Source organism: Copadichromis virginalis, linkage group LG12, assembly GCF_057382275.1.
Source record: "Copadichromis virginalis isolate Kocher_CV1m ecotype Utaka linkage group LG12, C_Virginalis_male_GT1.1, whole genome shotgun sequence".
Taxonomy (NCBI): Eukaryota; Metazoa; Chordata; class Actinopteri; order Cichliformes; family Cichlidae; genus Copadichromis; species Copadichromis virginalis.
The window spans coordinates 10,203,349-10,211,558 of record NC_140629.1 but is presented as its reverse complement, the minus strand read 5'-3'; positions in this window follow the sequence as shown (position 1 = coordinate 10,211,558).

Sequence of the window (8,210 nt, the reverse complement as noted above, 5' to 3'; positions counted from 1 at the left end):
CTGCTAGACCTGACAATGAAAGAAGTGAAAGAGAGAGAAGCCTCCAGGCTGGAAAACGTGACAAAATCTCTGCAGAATCAAGGAAGACAGGTTTCTCACAACTAACTGGAAATTCATGAAATACTGGTCACACGACATGCCTGTGTGAATCCATGACTGCAGTCTCAGACCGAAATTATTAGAAATGGTACAAATCAAAATTTAAAAAACCACAATGTTTACTAAAATAAACAAACACACACACACTTAGAGTCTGCCCTCTTAATACCCAAGATAAATGATGACCCACATCTAGCTGCATGTGTGAGCCTGAGTGTGTGTGTGTGTGTGGGGGGGGGGGGGGGGGGGGGGGGGGGGTATAGTTCCCCATAATCTCTGGTGGGAGGTTCTGAGTCAATTGGTAGCAGACAGCGCCATCATCTGGTAACAAAGTTCATCCTCATGCTGAATCCACAAAGGACACAAAGGAAGGAGATAACACATTTGAAGTTGGATTTATTAACACTTGGACAAACAGTGAATGTGATCAGTGTTTAATGTGAAAGAAGAGCACATGGGTTTCTAGTGTATCGACCAACACTACATAGCAACTGCATCCTGAGTGGGATGTATATGAATGTCCATTAATGCCAGTAAGAAGTAACAGTGGTGAGGATTTTGTCATTTATAGTTCTAATGATGATTTAACAGAGTCCCATCAAGTCAATTTTGTTATTAATAAAATCAAAATTATATATTAAAAATGATTTTGTCTTTTTAAACGAATTTTTTAATTTATCTCGAGTTTCACCTTTTAGGTCAAACATTTAACTTTAATATTGTCCAAAATTTAGATTTCTTTTAATTAACAATATTTTTTATCATTCTGTTTTTTCCAATTCAGCCCAAAACATAATTCGGACATTATGCATCTAATGTTTAGAGTCTTCATTTTCTTTTGTTGTAACACAAGTTTGAACTTTAATGCTTGTATTTTAAAGACAATTTTTTGACATCAGCAACATTTATTTCCCTTTATTGTCATGGTCCTGGGTCGCTGACCCAGTGTTTTGAGTTTATTATTATTATTTTCTAGTTTCTTCTGTTTTTGTATTAGTTCTTAAGGTTTGGGTTTTGTGTTTAGTGTTTCTGTTATCCCTACCTGTGTCCTCTCCCGGTGTTCTGTTCGTGTCTCTGAGTTTGTGTTTGGAAAACAGTCTGTGAATTTCCTGTTTTACTTTGAAGGTCTGTGTCTCGTGATGGCCATTAGTTCCAGCTGTGTTCCCCTCTGGTGTGTCATTCCCTCATTGCCTTGTGTGTATTTATAGGGTGTCCTGCCTGTGTTCCTCGTCAGTTCGTCTGTGTTATTTTGTGTTTCTCTGTGTCTCTCTGCTCCTCGCCTCGTGTCCTCCCTTTGTGTTATGTTTCAGGTCAGCTTACTAGCTTTCCCAGTTCAGTTTACTTTGTAATTTTTTATCACTGCTTTGTGTCAGTCACCCGTCATCAATAAACCTCACTCGCATCACTGCTGTTGTCTGCAACTTGGGTCCTTCCTCTCCAAACACCACACAACTGCTGCCCCAGCAGTGACATTTATTGTACCTAAATTTTCTTTTTCTCTTCATCTATTTATTTATTTTTTTATTTTACTAGCTATAACAGCCTTTGACAGGACAGTAAAGTTGGAATTTAAAGGCTAATGTTTTCAAACTCATTCCATTTTTCTCAAGATTTATTTCGGAGACTCTGTATAAGATGATGCCATAATTAATGGTGATTTTATATTAAATTAGCCTTTTTAAACTCATAAAAAATATCAAAGTTCTGATCCCTTCATCTAATAAGGTTAGAGTATTACAATTTTATCATGCGTTTTCTCTTTTTTACTTTTAAAACCTGTAACAGCTCCACAACGAATAAGCTCTAAAGAATGAGATTTAATAGCTACTTGAAGTACTTTAGATTAATTTAAGCTCTATTTACACAACTATGCACATCCATACAGCACTTTATTTATCTTCATTAAAGGCTTCATCTAGTGTGCTAGACAGTGCAGCTGCTGTAAAACACTGTGATATTCTGGGGCTGCTTTGCTGCTTCAGGACCTGGACAGCTTTCTGTAATTGATGGAATCTTGAATTCTGCTGTCTAGAAAATCTTGAAGGAGAATATCCTGCCATCAGTTTGTGCCCTGAAACTCAAGCACACTTGGATTATACAGCAGGACAATGATCTGAAACACACCAGCAAGTCTACATCTGAATGTCTGAAAGAAAGCAGGTTTTGGAGTGGCCTAGTCAAAGTACAGACTTAAATTCCAATGAGATTCTTCAGCATGACCCTAAACAGGCTGTCCAAACTCAAACACCCTCCAACGCGCCTGAATTAGAATAGATCTGCAAACTGTGGGGCAAATTTCCTGACTGTGAAGGGAAAGACTCATTGCCAGTTATCGACTCATTGCCAGTTATCGACTCATTGCCAGTTATCGCAAACACCTGATTGCAGTTCTTGCTGCCAAGAGTCACACAAACAGCTCTTAGGTTTAAGGGGCAATTACTTTTCACACAAGGCCAGGTAGGCTTGTATAGTTTTTCTCCTTTAATAAATAAAATCATCATTTAAAAATTGTATATTGTATTTATTTAGGTTGACAGTCTCTAATATTCTCTATTTATCTAATAAATCTGATCTGAAATATGTACGTTTTATAATTAGCAAATCATAAAAACAACACTTTTTCATGGCACTATAACATAAACACAGAATTTATTAATTACTGCAACTCATCTCTTTAACCTGCTGGCTCGCTCACCCAGCCTGTTGTGTCTCACAAAAGAATGATGCTTGGTTCAATTAATACACCAAGTGAACTATTGGCAGGTGATGCTGAGTGCCAGGGTTGTATTGGGACCCTCGGAGGAATTACAGTAATGCAGCCATCTTTAGGATGATGCTATTACTCTTAAGAGACAGACAAAAAGATAGAGTGGGAATAAGATTGCAAATATAAAGGTGTTTATGACCCAGCGGTGACTTGGGGCTCATAGTATTTCCTGTCTGTGTCCCCAGGGAAGGTATTATTCACTTCCATATCGAAAGCTGCAGGATTCCAGCTGAACCTTGAAACTGGAAACATCCGCCCCTAGCATCTCTCCTGACACCCCCACATCACCATTTGTGTGTCCCATAAGCAGAGACTGACACAAAGCCTACAGCGCTGAGATGTCTGTGGGGCCATAAATTCTGCCCCAGCTTATTGAGTGGAGAGGATCGCGCGGCATGCTGCGTGCAATTGCCTCCTGCTGTGGCAGACTTGCACTCTAATCCCTGTTTGCAAGGTCACAGTGATATTTTAATATCCCTTGGCCACAGTGAGTTTCAGTGTTCCTCTTTATTAAAGCTGTCCACACCTGTTATAAACAATTGGAACCGAATTTCTCCCAGGAGGACTGAAGGCATGACTTTTACACAGTCACACACTCAGGCCTCTAGCAATGTAGCTCAAATGTGCTGTCCAGGCTTGTAAAGGAAGAAACAATATATTACACAATGCAGATGCACCAGTGACTTTTCTGCCATGAGAATACGAAGGATAGGTTACCAAACAAGCAAAACAGTATCGGTATGAAGTTACATTATTGGTTTAAGAAATCTGGGTCAGTCACCAGACTTCCACATACAAGCTTGGTTAGTGAAGTGCATTCATAAACTATACAGGTTCCCTACACTGACACAATAAGCACTTAAGAAAAACATACAGATCAATAACTCCTTAGAATTTGACTAATCAGGCCTAAAACACAACCATGTTATAAAGTCTGTGGTACACAGCAAGTCAGTCATAGATCTCTATTTAAATGCTCCAAAAAACCAAAAACAGCACAATTGTGTTGGCAGGCCCAGCTCAGTGGTTTACACTGGCAGTGGTGAGGCCGAGTGGACAGTTCTGGGCTCCAGTGGCTTGTTTTGGGAGTTGTTGTGAAAGATGAACTATCCATGGTGAGTATTTTTCACTGTAAATATGTTTTTTATTGCAGGTTAGTGGGACTCTTGAGGACAGCTTGTCCAAACAGACTGTGCTTCAGTTTTGATGAGTGAAATTCTAGTATTTTATAAACCTGTTACTTCTGAGGTTGAGTTTGATCATATTGGTGACTTGTCTTTTCTATCTGACACAACATAAAAAGTGTTAGTGAAACAACACAACAAAATCTGGTTGGAAACAGCTTTATGTTCTCTGCGGCAGGAAACCCTTCTGGACTTAAGAGACAAGACATCCATGAAAATAATGCAGGATTTTACTGTGATATTATCTGAAATCTGAATCACATTTACAACCTGAGTTTGAAGCAGGAGAATATCAATGTTATGGAAAACATCCTTTCTGGTTCCTGCACCAGAGCAGTCAACACTATCAGACCAGTTGCTCTCACATTGCATGTCATGAAGGCACCAGAGACCACAGATGAGATCATCCCTCGATCCCTTGCAGTCTGAATACACACCCGATTTTGGGGTGGATGACACAACGGTCTACATGCTGCAGAGAGCTAACTGCCAGGAAAAATCAGTAATCACATCTGCCATGTCGTGGATTACTGATTACATGACAGCCTGCAATATGTGAGACGAGGCAGCTCTGCCTGATTTGGTGATGTGCAGTACATCAGCTCCACAGGAGACGCTCCACAGGAAATGGTGCTGTCTTCATTCCTGTTCACCTTGTACACCCAGCCTTTCAGTACAACTCCAGGTCATACCACCTACAGGTACACTGTGATAACTCTGCAGCAATTGAAGTGATGGACAGCAGGAGGAGTACAGAGTACTAGTTGATCATTTTTTGGAGTGGTCTGGAAGGAATTTAATTTCACTCAACTCAGTTCAGGTTTGTACATCTAGTGCCAGATCAACAACAATCATCTTAAAGTGTTATATACTGTAAGGTATAATATTCTTGAAAAGTAAAAACTCCCTTGTAACAGAAAACAGGCTCAGGGAGGAGCAACCATCTGCTGTGACAGGTTGAGAGGCAATAGGAAAAAGAAATTAAAAAGAGAGTATAGGGAGACTGAATCATCTGCTTTTGAATATGAATAAGATGTATGAATAAGATGAGAGAGATGGTGTTCAGCTTCGGAAGGGACAGGATGGCTTCAGAATGCTGATGTGGTGGACGAGTACAAGAACCTGGGCAAGCTAAACTGACCAACACAGTCTCACACAGATGCTGCATACACAAAGGGGTGCTATTTATCCCTTAAGGAAGGTGAGATCCTTCAACATGTGCAGTAAAATGATGGAGATTTTATATCAGTTATTTGTGGCAAGCACAGTGCACACTTTGCTGTGATGTGCTTTAGCACTGGTGACACCAATTGACTGGAGAAAAATATTAGGAAAGCTGGATCTTTGATTGGCTCCAAAATGGATACTTTTTAATCTGTGGTGTAGAGGAGCTCACTGAACAAACTGTTACCCATCACTGGTTTACCCCGATTTCTTCATCATGTCAGTGACTGTAACAAACTGTTTCCATCCCCAACTGAATAATTATCTTATTTATCTATATGCATCTGACATACTTCATACAACATACTGCAGCTGGATTCTATGAACCAAAAAGCATATTATGTGTTGCAGTGTCATCACAGCTATGAGCTATCAGCATCAATCATGCTGCTTTGTCTTTAATAGATGTGAGCATGCTGTCCTGCACACAGCTAACCTGACACATCCAGCCTCCTGCTTCCTGCAAAGGGAAGCAGCAAATGATTAAATAATGAGGAGACCTTAATGCTTCCTCTGGCGGGGCATTCCTCTGTTAGTAAATGACCACTTACAACAGACAATAACTGCCTGCTTAAAGAGCGCAAGCATTAAGAACAGGCAAACACCTCTGGACATAAATATTCACACTATTCAAATGAACAGGCCTGAGACAATATTGTCACATCAGTCAGCAGCAGGGTGAAATATAGTCAGACACACTTTAATAGGCGCTTCACCCTCCCAACCCCCACGTTTGTGCTGACAAAAAGGAAAACACATCTTCTTAATTGAAACACTCATTTCCTAGCTATTTTCTCTTTGCGATGGATTACTCTGACACGTCTACTGACTTTAATTCACAGCCTCGATGAGGGCATTTAGAAGGCCATCTCAGGGATCATATTTTCATTTATCACATATTGACGAATACATTCCTTTTTAAAAACTATTCAGTTAAACTTTAATATATAAATATTGCTGGAGAGAAAGCCTTAAAGAACGCATGATGGAGTGTTTTCAGGGGATTGACTCAGCTTTGCTGGCCGGTGTGAGACAGAGAGAGCGGGAAGTTGTTTGGTTTTACAGCAAATTTGCAAATGCAGAGGATGCGTCTTCTTAAAAAGATTGACTTTCTCACATAGTCAGGAGCTACTCCAGAAAATTAACAGTGGTCTGCCAGCTTCTGTAAATTATCCTGAAAAGTGCACTGGTGGTCAGTGTAGGGCTCTAAACTTGAACAAGCTGAGAGAAAAGACGGGCTGATGGATAGCCATGGTGTCCATCACTTAAACACTTCTGATAATTGGAGCGGCTGATGGCATTTGTCATTGTTATTTACAGATATCACATTCTTTTATGTTGCTTAGCAACACCCAACAGTTTAGTGCTCAATATAAAAATAATCATATTTAGATTGTGCTTTTGTTTTGATAGTCATATTCATCCATTCTTTTCCACTTATTGTTATCAGGTTCACCTGGAGGCTCGAGCCTAAAGAAGACTGAGCAAAAAGAAGAAAGGCATACAATTCCTTCGGGATTAATAAAGTATTCTGATTCTGATTCTGAAAAAGATGACAACAAAACAAATCTCAATAAAAACACAACATTCTTGGAGGAGGTAACTAATAAACTATACTGCCAAGAGCACAAACAAATCTGCATTTTTCTGTTATCCTACTTTTATTCTACTTTTTTTTTATACAGGAGTAATTTGTGTAGCTTTTTTGTTACTATAGTTTTACATTTATCATATATAATTTATAATTTTAAACAATAGTCATGTAAAAAAAAAGACAATTTACTCTATATACCAAAATATTCTAGTGTTAAATTCAGTCAGTGATCTCTAGCACCAGCCTATTTAGAACAGAATGATATAATAATAATAATAATAATAATAATAATAATAATAATAATAATAATAATAATAATAATAACAACCCTGCGACAGACTGGCGACCTGTCCAGGGTGTACTCCGCCTCTTGCCCTATGACAGCTGGGATAGGCTCCAGCACCCCCCGCGACCCTGAAAAGGATAAGCGGAAGCAAATGGATGGATGGATGGATAATAATAATAATAATAATAACAAAAGTGTTTAAATAACACAGTCAAATTTCAAACCTGATTGAAATGCTGTGGTGGGTCATACATTCATAGAGAAAACTATTGCTTCAAGTTATTTTCTGCTAAAGGTGGTTCTACAAGTAGTAGAAGACCTGGGGTGTAACTCCTTTTTTCATATAGTATTAATCCATTCATAAGAGCACTTTTTTCTGTCTGTGCTTTTCTGTGTAACATTCACAGACACCCAGGGAGTAGCCCAAGATGAAATTTTCACCCTGCTGATTGGCAGATGACCTGCTCTACATGATGACCTGGGAATTGATAGGTGTAGCTTTCAGGTATGAAAAGTGAAGCAAAAGTAGAAATGCCTTAAACCAGCCTTATTTTTCATGGTCAGCATCTGGTCACAAAAACACTTTCCTAATCGCTTTAGGGTCTCAGCTGCCATATTATAAAAAAGATGAAGTCCGTTTATTATTGTCGGAAAGGAGGATTATACAGGGTATGCTCCACAACGTGTCAGTCATAAGGTTTTAGCCCATGAGCATGTAGTCTCCTGTACCCGACTTCAAAACATCAAAGTGTCTAAAGTAGACAAACCAGCTCAAGGTTTTACTGACATCTTTACTAATCAATGGGTTAGTGACATCTTTGGTGACATCTTTTGTATTGTGCTTCCACAACGAAATCTATTTTTATACATGGAATATAATATTCATAATTCCCTGTACTTCTTAAACAATTTTAAATGGCATTTCACATTACCTTCCAGTAGCCTTTCATACAAATATTAGACTCTCTTTGAAGCAGAGTCTTATTCTGTATGCCCACAGACATAAAGTGATGACGGAGAAATGTTTGGGTGGAGCTCACTTAAAGAACATCACTT